Below are 20323 nucleotides of genomic sequence, written 5' to 3' on the forward strand. Positions count from 1 at the left end.
GCCAAGCAAAGCTCTTGAAATTTTCCCCACCATAAACATAAAAAACCACATCATTCCTACTCTTCTACATTTTAAAAATGAACACATCGTTGCCACTATACTTTTGTGCTAAAGCACAAACTCTTACCCCTATTTGGCTTACTTAACTATAGATCATATTGTTCTCTAGTCATTGCCCTTTGGTGGGGAGTCTCTAAATTCTGAGTTAGTGGCTACCTATACTTTTTCATGAGAGACTGTCATTGTTGTCTCTCTACTTGACTCATCATTTTGTCGTGGTAGTGGCATTTGTCTAGTTACTAATATGACAATAACTTGATAGTTATTTATAACATAAGAAAATTTGCCTTTAAACCTCCTTTAGTATCATGCCAAACTCAAGGAATATCTAATCCCCACATTATTCTTGGCCACCTTTTACTTTATGCTTTCATTGGAGTAAGGTAAACTCCGCTTTGCCTTGCCTTGGCTACACTTCTCTTTCCTTTGGAGGACCAATTCCCACTCTCTTGGGAAAATTCCGTGGTCAAGACTTCATCTTATTAGGTCTAGCAGTCAAATACATCTAGGTTTTTAAGAAAACTATTACTACTTACAATAACTATTTTACTAGCATGACATCACCAAATTATCATATAAAGGAATGATATCTTAAAGTTCACTATTGACTAAGTATTCTATTCATGTATCTTACATCATTATAGGTATTTTATCTAACCCCAACTTTACTAATTATCTAAAAGTTCGGCAAAGCATATTCATTCTATTATACCATTATTGGTATATCAATCATCTTTATTATATTTGTCTATTCCTCTTTATTTTCTTTCCCAAGAAATTCATTGGGATTGGCTGACACCTATTCTTTTCAACATTAGATATCTTGGACCATTTCCTATTCTATTCCTCTTTATCCTTTTCACCTGTTCATCATTATACTTTTTGAACATAATACTCAACATACATAAATCACTCAATTCAAACATTCAAACTTTTCTACTGAGCTTGCAGTATAGTTAGGCATCTAAATCGTGATCAATTATGCTAAGCCTAACATAACCACATCAATTAGAGCAACTATCTCATACTAATAACTTAATTTTTTAGAATCACACTAATGTAACCCATATATCTATTCTCATATGGGCTCTGCCTGACCCTGCTCTAATACCAAAATATCAAAACCTAATTTTCTACCCTTTCCTCATGCAATTTGGAGTGACGTGGTTCAGGCAAAATGGAAATTGAAGCCCATAAATTAAAACTCACAACTTAATGGTTGGGTTATTGCTTATTTGGTCAGTCTAGAATTTTTGTTAAAATTTGAAAATTCATAACTTGATCTAGAAAATTCATACGAGGATGATCTAAAATTATACCGAAAGCTATTAAAGTCATTTAAGTGACAAAAATACATTTTAAACCCTTTTTGGTTCCACATAGCACAATTTATTCGTTCTTCCAATGTTGCTTTGTTTCTCATTCAGAATCTGTTCCATGACTTGAAAAGTTCATAACTCATTCCACAAAAATGCTTTTGATCTGGTTCTTGGCTTAGTGTAAATCTTGACAAGTCCTCTACAAGAGAAAAATAAGAAACAGGACTTTAATTGAGGTAACTGGTACAGTAAATACATTCCCTAAACTTGCTCTGTATCCAAGACTGATTCTGACCCTTCTCTTAGAAAATTAATAACTTAACCTACAGAGCTTGAATTGATTTGGTTTTGAACTTTTTGGAAAGCCTGTGATGTATTGATTATGTATGCAAATATCAAGGTCAAAAGAGTCCATTTACTATAAAAGTTTTAATGGAAGAGTAATAGAGCTCTAGAAAATCCGGCATTAGAACAGCTTGGAACTTATCTATTCCAATCATAGCTCCATGAGATTTATAAAGCTTCAGCTCATGCTTTATCACTCTAGGAATATAAAAAACGCATAGTATTGTTTTTTATTCACTTTACATAACTCATATAAATTTACATGTGATTTAAAACATAAATCACCAACTTGGCAATCTAGCGCCACTTACTTCTTTGGATTCTTCTTCCTTCTTGTTCTTGTTATGTTTCCACCTAACATAGTTAGTAATTGGGAGTAAGACATAAAGTCTCAGTAGCAACATAACCATCCTACATAGCCTGACCCATTTAAACATTGAACATAACTAACAAGTATGACATGTTATTCAATGTACTTACCACTAGCATGGAACTTGATGACATAAACGCATATCATGGCACCATGGAAGAACTTCATATGAAACATTTAGCATCTCATAGCACATGACAGCAATATTTCAAATAAATCATACCATAATCAAGGATAAAACCATATGCAAGGGAAAAGATTAAGTTGCTACCTTCTAACTCTTGCTTTTGCTCTAATTTCTCATCAACCTTGGGATTGGTCCAATCAAAGCTTCCACAATTGATTTGTTATTCTTTCAAATAATCTAATGATAACATCCAGTAACTCCCGTCAAATAATTTGCTACAAAAGAACTGAACCAGTCTTCTTCAATTCCTTGAGCATCTCATTAAACTCTATCACCTAAATTTAACTTCTACTTCCAATGACTCTAAAATTGATAATCCAACTACACCACACACAATTTGGCTCATTGAATCCATTAATGAGGTCCATTTTGACAAAATCATAGTGCTTTATGCAGAACTAGAAGAGATTGCTCATAGTAGGTTGTTTTACCATTTGTCTCCAAACATGCATCATTATAATCCTTGAATTATAATTTCATCCCAATACTCTTAATTACTCTAATTCCACATTTAAATCCTTAATTTAATCATGGTCTAAATCAGGACAGCAGCATTCTCAAGTGTTTCTATACCAAACTTCCAAACCTATTACATAATTGGTAAAGAACTCTTACCTCTTGGTTTCTATGTCATAGTTTTCTTGATTCACCCACTTCCATAGTTGTTGGCTGCACCAAATCTCTCCTCTCAAGAATCTAAAACTGTAGGATTGTTGCCCTTGAAGAGTAGAACAACTTTTGTGAAGGCACTTTGAGGTAAAAATGTGGCTTGGATAGAGATTTTGCTTGATTTATCCTTCTCTCTTTGAACCACCATTTTTGCATGTTGAAGCTCTCTCTGTCACTCCCTCCCTCTCTCCCTGTGTCTGTGTGTGTGCGCGTGCACATTTGATGACCAAAATGAGCATATGGGAAGAGGAAAGTAAGTGTCATTTATTGATTGTAGTGGAGGTTTAAACCAAATTTTATAATATTTGGAATCCAACATCCTAATTTCTCAATTATTTCAACCATTGTTTTTTATCAGTTTGGACTAAGAAAAATAGTCCAAATCCTTCCTCCATTTTGATCCAAAATGACACCATCATGCTCTCAAAGTGGGCTCACATGGCCTCTCATTGAATTTTTAATATTGGGCATGAATTTTTGGATATTTTCCTTGGCCAAATTGGATCTAAATTCCACAATTGATTCTTTGGATCACTTCCAACCAATAAAATTGGAATAATTCCTCCAAATATTTCTTCCTTTAATATACTAGTTTTCTTTAAATTTTCCTAAATTTGGTAATTTTCTACATGTGATAACCCTGACAAATTTTTTTAAATAAATATATGTGTTAATTTGCTTAAAGTGCATTTATATTAGTTCTTGGGATAAATATGACAAGTTAGAGACTTGATGTAGTGGTAGCTGAGTAAGCATTTATGCATCAGGTTCCAAATTTGAATCTGAAAGAGGCCAGAAGAAGAGTTAATTTTTTTTCCTTTTTGCTATGTGAAATTACCAAACTGCCCTTATTCTTATCAGATTTTATAATCTCTTCCTTCTTTCTTTTCTCGACATTTTTGGAGTAGAGAGGGATCTAGGAATAGGACCGACATTTTTGCTCTACCTCCGGTCGATCAATGCTTTCTTCCTTTTCAACCGTAGCTAGTGTCATCGTTTGTATGGGTCACCGTCACTGGTGTGCTCGCTGTTGGTCCATTCACCTCAACTATGAGTTCTTTCCCTATTCGCCGCTGTTCATCCGCCTCTGTCACTAATTCAAGTATGAAAAATCTCTCTTTCTTTTACCTTGTTGTTTGTGTGCATGCAAATGCTTTGGGTGAGCTAAGATTTCTTCCTCTTGTTCATTTTTGGTTACTGGTATGCTCACTCTTCTTCTTCATTCACGGCGACAGTCCTTCCTTCTTCACTATTTGGAGTTGTTTCTCCTTCCTCTGTCCGTGCGTGTTGATTCATCTAAGGTTAGAAGCTTCAATCTCTCTTCCTTCTCTTCGTATAATCTGTGCATGTGAGTGGCTAGGATGATGCTATGGAGATTATCAATTTCTATGTGTTGCCTTGCTGCCGTGCTAAAAATGGGAGAAGAAAGAAATTCAATTAAGCTTCACAAAAAATATATATGTATAATTATATCTATCCTAAGGCCTAACAATGATCTACATATGGCTTAAAATATTCAAGCTAAGTTGAATTATTGGGTTGGTTGGTCTAGAATAATTGTTATAATGGATTTAAAAGAGAAAGAGCTTAAGTGTAAAATTTGAAATTTGTGCCTATAAGATGGTTGTTATAATGCTTGTAAGAGAAATTAAACTTGATTTTTTTTTTGTGTCTAAAATTTTGTTGGTTCTTAGGATTAGAATAGATATTAGTATTATAAGATTTATGGAAGCTGAAATTTGGAAGGAAAGATTAGTCTAAGCTTGGGAAAAATTTAACCATAAAGTGTTCAAAAGAGTGTCTAGTAGGAGAAGTATGAATATGAAAGATATGGAATTATGAATGAATTTATACACTTCAAAGAAATGTAATCATGAAATTTTATGTCTTTATAGGATGTGTAGAAGAAGAGGATCCTGATAGAAATTCAAGAAAGAATATTTTGGAGATTTGAAACTACAACAAGTAAGTGAATAGCATTTCCTTTAATTTATTTTATTGTCATAGACTTTTATTGAAACATTTTATTCTTATGAATTACATTAATTTTGAAAATTATGGAATACTAATGAAGTACAAATAAATTATGATATGTGCATTTATTTATTCTCAAAAGTGTATTCCCAAGGTTGATGAAAGCACTATGGTTGTTAAGCTTTGGAATGTATTGATTACTCAAGTACTGTAAGTTTGGCGTATTAGCTATAAAGTATAACTTTCACAAATTTTGATATTTGAAACAATTCATGTGAGTTTGGCATTGAGAATCAAAATTTTATTACAACAATAATTATTTTTCTCGCATGTTTGAAACATGGTTTTAAGAGGACTCTAAACAGAACACTATTGCTAACAGTAGTTCCATTAGCTTATAGCGCACTGTAGTTAAACACTAGCTATTTTGTCTTGTGAACTTTGTTCTCACGTTTGATATTCGTGAGCTTTATACTCGCATTTGATTTCATTGCTAGAGCCGCATTTAGTTATTTACCCTTGTGGATCATGTGTCCACGTTTGTTTCGTAGCTTCGATTGTGTTTGGTTACTTACTCTTATGGACTATGTGTCCACGTTTGTTTTCGTGGCATAAGCTGTATTTGGTTATTTACCCTCGTGGGCTGTGTATCCACATTTGTTACTTGTTCTGTTGAGTCCTCAAAAATTTTAAATGTGGACAAATATCTATTTGTTAAAATTTACATGATTTTGGTTAGCAAATACATCACTTGGATTTACATGTGACTAAATGGTTTTCTTTAAGCATGATAAAAATATATTGCTTCCAACTTACTTTCATTTTACGATTATGATTATGATGTACAGACTTACAAATTTATTCTGTTGAATTATTTTTATTTAGTTTACGCTATCATTAGAGGTTGTTAATTTAGATTTTAAAATTTTACTTTGGGAATGCTATTCATTGAAAAACTTATTTTGGCCTTAGATTTGTTAGCTGACGTTGATCCCACCATTTACCTTTGAAAGGCAAAGTAGCTACAATGGGTGGAAATTTTTGATTGATACTGTTACTTTTAATGTAAATATATAATTCGTATGTCTTTTTGATTTAAAGGAAAGATTAGATGCTCCACATAAATTGTTGATAAACCTTATTTTAATTTATATATTGGTTGCTGGTTGGAAGGAGCTACGCTCCTGATTTGCACTACTATCTGTAAAAATTTCTGTTATAGGATTTTTAGGAGATCCTAGTTGTAGGAAAAGTTCTATCGAAATTTCCACAAAAACATTGAAGCTTCCTTATAATAATTAGCAAAAAGAAAAAATTATTTTAACTTTCATGTAATTTGATTAAATTTTTTTGTAAAATGGAATAAATTTTCATTTTGAGGCTTATAGGGATGTTTGAGTAATTCGTACCTGTGCCGATCACCCTTTATTTTCAAGGCGTGACACTACAATTCCACATTAAGACTCAAAACTCTTAGAAATTACACTTTGACTTGATTGAGCTTGATATTCCTAGATTAATGTTCACTCTTGTTTGTTTTTAACTTTCGATACTTTCTCAAAATCTCATCATATTATGTACATATAATTACCCTTGGATATTGATAATTACTATTTGGCTTTGGATATGCTATTACTCTTACTTGTTTTTCTTCTCTCTCCTTTCTTGGCCTTAATAGTAATTGAGATATCTAAGAAAAAGTCAAGAATATTTTCTATGTAATAGTTAGCCAAATTTAGGAGGCTTTTTTTTTTTTAAACTCATCACAGACCATCATCTTCTTAAATAATTGCCATATATTATATGGCTCAGCAACTTTCTATTAGGTCTACTACGACCATGAAATCTAACTATAATCTCGAGATCTAATTATGATCACATTGAGCCCTTTTTAGATCCATTATGATCCGCAGGATCTAATTGCATTAATCCTTCTCTAGAAGACTTTGGACATGAGGATAAAGTTGTCAAATATAGCTCTACCTTTGTTTAATTTGACAACTTTACTTATTATTCTCTAGACTAATCTTAGATACATTTGTTACCCTCTTAGACTGTATTTATTCCTTTTTAGCCTATCTTGGATACTTCTAGATTTTAACTTGCTCATTTTTTATTTTCAGACATTTTCTCAAAGTCTATAAAAATATTATGCTTCTATACAAGAAAGACTTTAAAATTATGATTTGGTCCCTAAGAACCATTCTATCTTCTCAGGGCATCTTAAGGACTCTTGATTACTTGATCCTAGTAGCTTACTAAATTCTAGCATATTCTTGAGCTTCTAGGCCCAAAATTTGGGATGCTACAGCTTGCCATTATAATATGTGTAAACTAGGCTTTGCTTTCCCCTTTCTTTCTTTGAAGTTGTGAAAGAATAGGCAATTTTCATGGTTCTTGGTCTTCACATTCACATTAAAGTTTCTTTTATAATAAAAAAAAATAGAGGAAGCAAGAAGTAGTCCAAAATATTAATTTCAAAAAATAGATTAAAAGCGTTTGAAATCTGAACTAATAGCAGTGACAATTGTAATTTTATATTAAGTTTGGATTAAGAGTATATTAGACAATGTCACAATCACCAATTTGATAGCAGTGAATAGAATAAAAAAATACCACTGAATACAAATATTCTATTAATATTGCCTCAATATCTCAGGAAAAGGGTTCATATATCAGTCATTACAACTATTGGAATGAAGATGCTAAGTAAATGGAAGGAAATTAACATAAAAAATGAGAGCGATAGCACAGAGACAGAGGGAAGTGAACGCAAAGGAAAGAAAGTTGAAGAAGGAGAAAGTGTCGACCAAAATTTTCTCTGCCCCCATCTCAACCCTAAAGCCCCTTTTTATGCAATCTTCGGCCCAATAATTTAGCCTTATGCCCACATTAGAAAACTGCTTCATATTTGTAGCACAAATCAAGCCCATTCATGACAGATAACAAATTAAATTTCTCTATAAATAACAAACCATTGAGATAACAAGTTGTTTGTCGAGGATGTACAAATAGCACGAATATAAAGTGAATGTGAAGAGCAAGAGCCATGAAAAGTGCCTATTATTCTTTTATTTATGTAAGAAATTTATATACTTAACCTTTTATACTTGAAGTTTTGTTTGTTGGTGTACATGTATTGCTAACACTTTCTTTGATGCGTTAGTCTATTTCAAACTTTAAGTAATAATAGTCAACTTACCAAAATCAATAAGCTTAGACCATGAATTTTTAAAATTGAACATGTATAGATATACATTGGCCAAAATGTTATTCAAGCAAAATAGCATCTCATCATTAAATCATATATTTTCTACAACTCATGATATTAAAATTTTATAACGTTAGGTCAACCAAACAACGCTCTCACAAAAATTAGAGAAATGCTATCTTAGATCAAAATGCTTCTTTGTTCCAACTTTTTTTGGAAATGTACTTCTTTAGGCTTCTCACCAATATCAAAACCTAAAAATTATACAGTTACCTCTATATGATTTCTCACAATTCAAAATAAATGGATTCATAATTTATTTATAACCCATTATATTACTCCAATCCTTTTTTTTCCAACAGAGTTGCTTTCTAAAATAACATTTATGGTCGCTGCCAACATCCCCACTCTATTTCCCCATTTAAAAATTTGCTTCTTCACTTTAATAATTTGGAATGTGAAAGCATACTTCCCCACACAGAAAACTAGAAACAAAATAACAGGGGCGAAACTACAATTCCAAAACTCCTAATAGTCACAGTCAAAACCACTCCATTCCTCTAAGTTTCCCTTTTTTTCTCATTTCATTCAGAATCTACAAACTGTGACTCCCCCTGTTTACAAATTTTAATTTGGAACAAAAACAGAGCATGGAGGAAAAAAAACCACTAAATTTATTTTCTTGTTTTTATCTAGAGTGGGTATTAATTTGGTACGTTCCAATCATTATTCCAACCTCAAAATACCCATGCATTAGCTTTAAAAAAAGAAATCCGAACTGTATTTTCAATCACACATTTTATATTCTTAAACTCATCAATTCATCCAAAAACTCATAAATTTATGCTTAGCTCACTCTAAGCATTCTATCTTGAGTTCTAAGGCTTTATCTCTCTAAGCTCCTCTTCCAAGAGTCCTAAGAAACCACTATGATCAGATGAAAACTCAAATTGAGTAGATCATGAATACATATATATTTGCATGTGGAATCTGAGCAAAAATGGAGGGTATATGGCTGTTTACACACACTCTCTCTCTCTCTCATTTGAGGCCATGGAAGCTGAAGCTCTCTTTCTCTCTCTTCACTGACCCTACTGTATCCAAACTGAGAAAGAAAGAAGTAAAATTTTGCTTATTAACTTTCCTTTTGTCATCCAAGTGTTCTGCATCCTTATACTTCCATGTGGCCCGTTATTTCTTAATCCAAATAATCTAAATACAAGCTCGATTCCCTCTTTTCTATTTGTTGAGATATAAGTCATTTCCATTCACGGGCTTAAAATCAACCATGTTAATTTTTCTTGTGGAATCTTATAGGAAGAATGATGACATTTCCAAAAGTCCCTAATATTCTAAGTTTTGTAATTAATTTTTTTATATTTTCTAATCACTCTTTGTCCAATGATTAATCCCAATATCTTTTAAAAATCATTTCTCATATTTCTCCATATTTGTTTAATATTGTTATTTAAATCTTATTCCTAAATTCTGACATTTTAATATTTTGTTGAAACACATATTGTGTCTCCAAGACCATGGTTACTCCAAGTTTTATCTCAACATTACAAATTTATGCCCAAATTTTTATTTGAGCCTTTTCATTGGTGAGGACAATTTTCATGCCTAAACATTAATTATTCTGACAATTTTAATTGATGAACATATGATGTTTTATTTATTACGAGAAGTTGCCGTTCAAATGACAAAATAATGGGACTACTGAAACTTTCTTTTAAAAAAAAATAAAGGAGGCAACTTTAATTAAGAAATAATAGGGAAAAGATCACATATAAAGTATTTGGCGTGGAAGCCACATGCTATGGTCCTGAGAGTCATTATTAATTGGGAGAATCACATCTGAAAATCTAGCATGAAATTTTTTTGCAAATAAGGTTTAATAACAAGTTTCATTCGAGAAAAAACAAAAATATGTTCTCATTTTAATAATAATTCATTTTGTATTGGTCATTATTTGTGAATAAGCTTCTTTTCAGGTTGTTATATGTTATTCTCTCTTATTAATTAGATTTAAATAACCAAAGAAAAATAGAGAAAGCATGGTTCTGATGTCATCCACAAATATCTACGATAACGAACTAGAACCAAGGAAGAACTTAAAGATGCATGCAATTTCTATTGGCAAAGCATATGAACCTATTTTACCAAATAAGTTTAAATAAGAGTTAAGGTGTATTTTGTCCTTAAAATATTACGGAAAGAGCACCCAATGTCTTAAATTTTCATTGTAACAATTTTGTTCTAAAAATAAATAAAACATAGCAATTTTACCCCAAAGTTAAATTCTCAAACATTTGCCTGTTAATATGCTGAGAGAGAAATAATTTTAACCTAAAAAGACCATGTGTCATGCCATGTGGACGAAATAGGTAGAAGTACTGGTTTGAACTCGTGCAATTTCAGCCTCACTAGCTTCATTCAATAGCATCCCATTTTCACTGACTCCACTGGCTTAATTCTTCTTCTTTTCCCATTCAAACACGTTGATGTTATTATCAACCAAGGCGATGGGACGAACAATGATATTGTCAAATCTACGAGTCATTGATCTCTTTTGAGATGACCCCTTGTTTGTGTCTTCATTGATCGTGGGTTCTTCGTCTAGGAACTCAACAATTGAACTATGACCAACGTAGATATTGCTAACCAGTGAGGGAATTGGGAGCGAAAGGTCCGATGATGTGAGAAAAAGAGGGCCAGATTAGGACAGATTGAAAGTGTTCAGATTGGAGGTAGAAAATAGAGAGAGAGATGTTTAATTGTATATATCTCAATTCATATGAACAAGTAAAGTAATGTATGCGTACCTGAAGAATCCATGAGCGCTTATTAGAGATACCTCATCACTTTAAGTATAGACAAATGCACAACCCACTAAACGCCAGAGTCTTCAACGAGTGCAGAGATAATGGAGTAAAAGAAAGTGTATCGTGTGTTTTGTGGTTATTGACTTATAAGGATCAGATCAATAACTGCTTTATTAAATAATTAAATAATTATATTCTATTATCTCTGACTCAGTCAGTTAAGAGATAGGAAATAACCGACAGCTATTGGGTTGTGGGTTGGGCATCTGCCTATTAGGTTCACTTGTGTGATCCACCTATTACAATCCACATAATATCATAAGGACCAATCTGTTTGGGCTTATTAATTAATGTAAATCCATATAAATATTCCAACAATCTCCCATTTGGATTGCATTAATTAAGTTGTATAAACAAGCTACAAACAAAAGTTAAGAAATGAAACTTCACAAAATTACTGGATCCTATAGGGAAACAAGTGATATAATGTCTCATAATTTGAATAAAATATAAAATTTTTTATTCCAACACAGCTCAGTAAGATAACAACATAAATCACTAATTCTTACAGGGAAACAAGTGACATACATAATATACCACAACAGAATCATTGAATCCTATAGGAGTATAAATGATATAGACACATCTAACTGAACTGAACATAACTCACAGAAGAAAACAAAGCCTAAAGAGAAATTGCAATACAAAAGATTCTCAGACTCCCACTAAACCAGGGCATTAAAAGAATTCACAATACCCATACAAGTTACATGATTTTGAAAAACTTCTACAGGTAAGCCCTTGATCAATGGATCTGCAAGCATCTTCATGCCCGAAATGTGTACCACACGAGTCTGAGATTCAGCAATTTTCTCTTTCACAAACATAAGTTTGATATCAAAATGCTTTGTATGACTGAAATTTCTGTGGTTATTAGCATAGTATACTGCAGATTTGTTATCACAATAAATGCTTAGAGGATGTGATATTGACTCAACTAATCACATGCCAGATATCAACTTCCTCAGCCATATAACTTGACGTGTAGTCTCAAAACAAGCAATATACTCAGCTTCTATAGATAAAACTACTGTAAGTGTCTGTTTCACACTTTTTCAAGAAACAGCTCCTCCAGACAACATGAAAATGTAGCCAGTCATGGACTTACGATCATTCAGATAGGAGGCAAAATCTGAATCTGAAAAGCCAACAATTTCAAGATCTTCTAATCCCTTAAAGTCATAATAGAATACCTAATAACCTCAAGAGAATTTGATCTTTTGTAGGTCAACATATAATTCTTTATACCTTAAAGATACCTCATAACTTTTTTAATAGATTTCTAATGATCCAAACCTAGATCATTTAAGTATCAACCCAGCACTATAATGGTAAAGGCTATATCTAGTTGAGTACACACTTAAACGTATATAAGGCTGCCAACAGCTGAAGCGTATGGTATCTTTCTCATTTTAATCCTCTTCTTATCATCCTTAGGACACTGTAACTCTGATAATAGTTCACCTTTCTGTATAAGAGCAGGTGAGGGAGAACATAAATCCATTCTGAATTTCTTAAGTACTCACTCAATATAGGTGGTTTGTGATAAACCAAGAATACCACAAGATCTATCACGATGAATCTGTATCCTAAGAATGAAGAAGGCTTCACCAATGTCCTTCATGTCAAAATGGCTAGACAATAGGTGTTTTACCTCATTGAGGAAATACATTGAATTACTGGCTAACAAGATATCATCAACATAAAGAACAAGAATGGAAAAATTGTTCCCATCAAACTTTTGATAGATACGCTAATCTGAGACATTCTCAACAAAACTGAGCGAGGTGATAACTTCATCAAACTTTAAATACCACTGTTTAGAGGCCTGTTTTAGCCTATAGATAGATCTCTTCAATCTATACACTAGATGTTCTTTACCAAATTTAACAAAACCATTAGGTTGTGTCATGTAAACTTCTTCATACAAATTGCCATTCAAGAACATAGTATTGACATCCATCTGGTGAAGATCAAGATCAAACTATGTAACTAAAGGCATTACCACTTTAAAAAAATCTTTGGTGGATATCAGAGAGAAGGTCTCTATGTAATCAATACCTTCTTTTTGGTTGTAGCCCTTAGCTACAAGTCTGTCTTTATATCTATCAATTTCACCTGTAGCTCCACGTTTTGTTTTAAAGACCCACTTGCAACCCAGTGGTTTAAAACCTTTTGGTAGCTTCATAAGCTCCCATACATGATTGCAATACATAGAGGTGATTTCTTCACTCGTAGCCTCCAATAATTTAGAAGAATGCAAGCTAGAAATAGCTTCTTGATAAGATATTAGGTCTAAACAATCAATAGCATCTAAATCAAATTCCTGTAAATACACCATATAATCATCTAGAATAGTAGACCTACGAACCCTTTGGGACTGTCTTAGTTTAACAACCAGATCCTCATCACCCTCTAAAGGTGGTTCATCTTTAGCTTCATCTTGATCCACATCATTATTTCTTTTAATATAAGGGGTTGTCATGATAGGCATAGGCAAAATATTGCTTTCATCATGTAAAGTGATATGTCTAGGCATAGAGCTCCCATTATCTAAGGCATCTTCAAAAAAATAGGCTCAATCAGATTCAATAACCCTGATAGTGTGATTTGGACAATAGAATCTATACCCATGAGATCCGATGCAATAGCCAGTAAAGAAACCATTAACAATTTTGGCATCAAGCTTCATCTGTTGTGGATTGTAAGGTTGTACCTGTGCTTTACAACCCCAAACTCGTATGTGCTTTTAGTATGGGAGTTCTTCCAAAATACAACTCATATGGAGTCTTTGGAACTAACTTGCTAGGAATATGATTTAAAATATAAACAACAATTTTAAGTGCATCACCCCATAAGAATTCTAGTAGTGAGGAGTAATTGATCATGCTTTTAACCATATCTATGAGAGTACGATTTCACTTCTCTACAACCCCATTCTACTGTGGGATGCCAAGCATAGTATATTGAGCTTTAATACTATGCTATTGAAGGTATAAAGCAAATGGCCCAGGGTTCTTGCTAGTCTCAATATATCTCCCATAAAATTCTCCTCCTCTGTCAGATCTTACATATTTGAATAACTTGCAAGATTTCAATTCAATTGCTACCTTAAAGGTTTTGAATGCATTAAGAGACTTGTCCTTTTCATGCAAAAGTTCAATCCATCTATGACGAGAGTAATCATCTATGAAGGTAATGAAATATCTAAAACTACCCATAGTCGGAGGTGTAATAGGTCCATAGATATCAGTATAGATTAGGTATAAGCTATTTTCAGACCTCTTTGCCCCTTTGATTCTAGCTCTAGTAGAAAATTTTTCCTTTATATAGTCAGCACAAGTCTTAAAATTTGAGAAATCAAGGTCTTGTAAAACACCTTGCTTGGCCATACGCTCCAATCTCTCTCTAGAGATATGACCCAAACGACAATGCCATAACATAGAAGAACAACATTGTTCAAATTTAAAACATGACCAGAATTTAAACATAAAGAAATAGTTTCAATACATTTAATTGATACCTTGCTCCCTCCTATGCTAAAGGCCAACCTCTATGCCTCACTTAGAGCCTTCTGATTTCTTAGCCCTGTAGAGAATTCACAACATGTACAGTGGTGTTAGAATCCAGCCACCATGAAGTTTTTATGGTGTTAGATTCAAAACAAACTAAAGCTAGAAGGGCAGTTTGAAGAATTATACCTTTACTTTCTTGTTTGTTCTTCAGTTGAAAGCAATTAGCTTTAATGTGACCCAGTTTCTTGCAATAATTGCATAATGTCTTAAAGGGCTTCTTCCTTGGCTTCTCACTCTTATCACCATCCTTCTTAAAAGTTGGATTATTAGGCTTTAGGGCCTCATGCTACTTCCTCTTTTTCTTATACGACCCTCCAGATTTACTGTTAGAGCCATGAAAACATAGTTTACTTAATGAGAGAAATTCTTCTTTATAGCTACCTCTTCTTAAGTGACTATTAATATCATATGGTCAACAGACCATTCAGCTTCTTGTAGTTGTATGAAGTCCTTAAGAATGCGTACTCCGGTGGTAATGATTTAAGAACATGGTAAACTAACGTACTTTCACCCAAATCAATCCTATATGACTTAAGCTTGTTGTAGTAATGAACAAGTTTCAGAATATGCTCCCTGACACCAGAAACTCTGTCATATCAAGTATTGTCAAGAAGTGACAAATAGTAATTCTTTTAAGTCCTGTCAAGCTTCTTGTATTTGTTACCAACAGCTTTTAAGTATTCCACTGTAGTACCCTTTTTAGAAATGCTATCCCTAATTCCCTTTTTAATTGTATACTTGATGATCGCTAGACAGATTTGATTGGATTCACTTCATTGTTTATGGAAGGATATTTCAGAAGCACTGGACTTGAAAGAGAAATCCACAGGCTTGGGTTCTCTCAGAGCTAAATCTTCCTCAAAAGTGCTAAGATACATGTTCAGGGACTTTTTCTAGTCATCATTAGTTAGCCCATTGACAGCCTTCACAAATTATAGTTGTGCAAAAGCAAAAACTAAAATTTCAAAACAAAAAAATGGAAAATATTAATTATATATGCAAAATACAATTATAAACAAAATTCCCCAACAAGCAATTATCAATTATACAACTATAATCATGCACCAAGAAGGCTCAAATACCATGAAAAATTAGCTCATACAAAAGTCTATACAAAATAATGCATAAAATATTTCTATACCTATAGGGTACAACAAATATCTAGCATATTAAAAGAGTGCTATTAGCCTATCCTTAAAACCAACTATCAAAATTACATTAATAATATCACACCTATGGAGTATGTCCATTATCAATACTACAAAATCCTAAGCATCATCAATAATTCATAAAGTCACAAATTTTTATGACCTTAGGATAAAATAAAATAATTTCAAAAGTCCTTGGGGTATTTTGGGAATTAGAGAACAAATTTGGGACTTAAGTGAAATTTTGAAAAGGTGTCTAAGGGTAAAGAGGTAATTCTAGAAAATATTTGGGTCAAAATATAATTCTGAAAGTTAAGGGACTAAATTATAATTTCTAGAACTTTCTTGGGTCACAATGTGAATACAAACAATAGTGGGTAAAGGAGGTAATTTAAATTGAAGCCGAAACACAATTAATAGAAATGATTTTTTAATATATATATATATATATATCTGAGCCCATGGAATTTCGGCCCAAAAACTTTTACAAATTCCCACTCGATCCATTTGTCTTTTCCCCTTTTTTTATACAGATCTAGGCCCAAATAAAATCTAGGCCCACCACTCTGTGAAACTTGATCCTAAGGATCCAATTTCTGACCCGATTGCAGGGTCTTCACTAGCCACGAGTCAAGCAGCCAGGTGAGACCTTGTGACCGTGAGACAGCGTTCACATCGCCTACGACGTGAACAACCAAAGCACAGCGGTGAAGACAAGCTCTTGATGACACAGCAGCAGTGTATGGTCCTAAATGATGCCAGTTTCTGACAATGCCGTAGTCACTTTCGATGGTGATTTCACAGTGAGGAAGATGGTGACTCTACAGTAGGTTTGATGCTGTGAAGGAGAATCTCTGGCGAAAGCACAGTGAACATGAAAAAAAAAGACACCGAGGAAGGGAAAAGAAAAAAAAAATTGCACGATAGAAATTGATGAAAAAGAAAATAGAACTTTATACGTGCCTTCATCATAAATATAATAAGATTTGAAATCAAAATTCTCATATTCAAATCTTATATTCATAATCATTTCTTGAATAATATGGATATAAGAAAATTATCAACATGAGCATGAATATCTATCAATATATCATTATATGCATTAGAAGAATTGAGATATATAAATTTAAAATTCATAACCAAAGCTCTAATGCCACGTGTTTAATTGTACATATCTCAATTCACATGAACAAGTAAAGTAATGTATGCATATCTGAAAAATCCATGAGCACTTATTAGAGATATTTCGATTGCCTCGAGTATAAATAGATACACAACCCATTAGACTATAGAGTCTTCAAAGAGTGCAGAGATAATGGAGTAGAAAAAAATGTATCGTGTGTTTTGTGGTTATCGACTGATCAACTTATAAAGATCAAATCAGTAACCGCTTTATTAAATAATTAAATAATTATATTCTATTATCTTTGACTCAGTCAGTTAAGAGACAGGAAATAACTGACGACTATTGGGTTGTGGGTTGGGCCTTTGACCATTGGGCTCACTTATGTGATCCACTTATCACAATCCACACAAGATCATAAGGATCAACCTGTTTGAGTTTATTAATTAATGTAAATCCATATAAATATTCCAACAAGTGATTGAAAATAAAACTAATTTATCTCAAAATTAAAGAAAAAACTAAAAACGAACAACTTGCATTCTGCAGATTCAGTCTCAATATTACAGATTTCTTGTTATTAATCATGAAATTACAAAGAAATGAATGAGTCCAGTGTGCGTGTGCCTTACCCCCAGTCCAAATGCCTAAAGACAAAGTAAAAGAAACTGCGCCAAGAAAGTAAGCAAGAGCAAGAGAGGGACAAGATCGATGAGAGAGAATTAAGAAGAAAAGTAGATGAGTTTGCCATGAGAATGGTAGGGACGAATACAATAGAGAAGCGTGATTAAAAGAGAAGAAATGAAGGTGTAGTACAAGACAATGAATAAAAATGAGAACCAAAAACATATTGATGGAAATCATATTTAATTCAATTTAGAGTTTATTTTATAAAATTTGATTCAGCATTTAGAGTTTAGTTTATAGCATTTAAATTTTATTTATTAAAAATAAAATAAGATATCTAGCTAAAATTAGATTAACTTTATTATTTTTTAAGCATTATCAAATAAAATATGATATCTATATATATATAGTCTATTAATTTTAGGTAGATTTACATTATTATTTTATTATTTTTTTATTAATTTTATAGCTCTATAAATAAAGCTAGAGTTCCCTTTGTAAATAGTTTTGACATTTGAATAAGAATTATACAATTTTTTTTCCTCCTCTTCTCTCTTCCCCTCTCTTCTACCCTATTTCTTCTTTCTCCAGTCCTGTTCATGCCACTGGCAAGGTCCAATTAATCCTCTATTTATTTACTGTGATTTTTAGCATTTTTTGATGTTTAACATAAATATTTTATTCATTTTGAGTACTTTCTATTCGTCTATTTTATGGTTTCAATTTTATTTAGCACAAAAAAAACTAAAAAAGAAAATAAAAATGAGCAAAAAAAAGTTACATGTGCACAATTTCTTTTTTTAGAAAAAAATATGTTCTTCATTTAATTTAATTTATATTTTTATTATTTTTTATTAATGTTTTAAAAACCAGACTAAATCAATTAAATTTAGAACCGGGCAAAACTAGGAATAATCGAACCAGTAAAAAACTGGTCAACCAGTCAACGAGTCAAGAAAAGCCTAATAACCAAGCGGTTCACCGATCCGAGCGGTTCAAGACTTAAATCTAGAGAAAAAAAAAGAGAGGGGGCCGGATGAAAGAGATCGGCGAGGATGAAGATGAAGAGAATGAAAATTTTCAAAAGAAAAAAGAAAAGAAAGCGTTTCACAGCAAATCACTGCTTTGCATGTGGTTTTTCCTTCAGAAAATTAGTGAATCTGCCAAGAAATTATTCGGATGAAACTGGTAGTGCCTCCTTCAACAACATTGATAAGATGAGTGATGATGGCAGAGAGAATAAGAAGACGTAGATCGTGGAGATAGGCTTTTGCTTTTTTAATAAATTTCATGTTCCTCTCTCCACGCGCAAGCTTGACTTACATTATTATATTATTATTGTATATTATTATATTGTTTGGAATTAGGAATGAGATAGATAAAATATTTATTTATTTTCTGAATAATGCAAAAATATTGGAATAAAAATTTCATATTCACATTAATATTATTAAATGTTATTTTTTTGGGTGATAAAAAATTATTGAATATTATTCATGCTTATAAAAAAAGGATTGGCATGAAATAAAATAAATTAAAATAAATTAAAATTTCATAAGAAAATTAAAAGAGCAATTTATAAATAATTTATAATTTTTTGTTTTTAGATAAATATTAGTTTTATTGTTTTATATATATATATATATATATGTTATTTAAAAATATTAAATTATTCATAAATGGTTCAACTATAATTAGACCATTAATCCTTGAACTAGTACCTTCTTTGATTCAATGACTAATTCAATTTTTAAGCCTTACTCTTTATTGATTTACATCTACTTTGCATTTTAGGATCACACACATTCGGCCTCATATCCAGGCCAACTTTTACCCTAGGTTAGTTGTAACATCTCGAATTTTTAATTCCTACATTAATATTGATTAAGGAAAGAATTAGTGATTTAATGTGAGATTTGAATTTTGGATAGTGAAATGTTTTGATTCTTTGAATATGAACATATATGAGTAGAAGAATGGTGTCCTGAATCAAAGTATGTGAGTATAGTGAGGATTTCCCCCATTATGCCATGCACCACGGCTAAGGCTGGATGCGCGGTAGCACATGGTGTAAAAACTTGCTAAATAAGGACATGTCTACTTGTGAAAAATAGAAAGGAGATCAAAGAAAGAAGGGCCAGACATGGAGAAGAAAGGCCCTGCTTGGGCAATAATTTTTTAGAGCAAGGATGATATTTCTGACCTAATACTTATCGGGTAGTTCTCGTACTTCCTTAACCTTCGATTCCACCATATTTTCTCTTAGTTTTAACTATTGAGAAATAAATTTGAAAGTTTTAAGAAGATGATTTCTTACTCTGTAGTAATAGAAAATGTTCTCTGGGACTAAACTAGTATTTTATGACTGGTTTGAGTCAGACCGATAAAGCTTTTAAACTATAGGTTCAAATTAACCTAGTTTAGAGAGAGAGAGTAGTGAGAGAAATTTGATTGTGAGAAGGTTAGTACTTCTTGCGAGTGGTAATTGATCATAATATGCATGAATAAATGTGAACAAAGGGAATGATAGTGATTAGGTGTTTAATCATTGTAATTGGTACTTTTAGTCAATAAGACAATTGACTTTGGTTTCCAATTTGGTGTAGATTCTTACGTGTGACGTGTTATTAGCAAAAAGGGGACTTGAGCAAGGATATAACATGAGCAACCCTTCCTTGCAAATAGAAGAGTTGAGGTAATTATATAGTTTATTATATTTATTAACTATTATAATTATGTAGAAGTAATTGTATAATTAAGAAATTGTGGTTTTGTCAGTTTTTATGCATGATTTTGCATTGTAAATGGATTTTAGCATGAAATTGATTTT

At 32.3% G+C, this 20323-nt stretch overlaps 1 long non-coding RNA gene across 3 annotated transcripts; it reads right to left on the reverse strand.

Moving 5' to 3' along the window:
• Nucleotides 1-1429: 1429 nt before the first annotated feature.
• Nucleotides 1430-3180, reverse strand: LOC129314932 (uncharacterized). Of its 3 annotated transcripts, XR_008594333.1 has the most exons (3): nucleotides 2897-3180; nucleotides 2036-2458; nucleotides 1430-1578 (listed from the first exon to the last, which is right to left on the reverse strand). It is a non-coding gene; the product is annotated as an uncharacterized LOC129314932 (long non-coding RNA). The 3 variants fall into 3 exon arrangements; XR_008594332.1 differs by lacking the exon at nucleotides 1430-1578 and having other exon boundaries at nucleotides 1846-2078; XR_008594331.1 differs by lacking the exon at nucleotides 1430-1578 and having other exon boundaries at nucleotides 1846-2458.
• Between the last annotated feature and the right edge of the window lie 17143 nt (nucleotides 3181-20323).

This window comes from Prosopis cineraria, unplaced genomic scaffold (genome assembly GCF_029017545.1).
Source record: "Prosopis cineraria cultivar Desert tree isolate PC_DT_omini unplaced genomic scaffold, ASM2901754v1 PC7, whole genome shotgun sequence".
NCBI classification, from domain to species: domain Eukaryota; kingdom Viridiplantae; phylum Streptophyta; class Magnoliopsida; order Fabales; family Fabaceae; genus Prosopis; species Prosopis cineraria.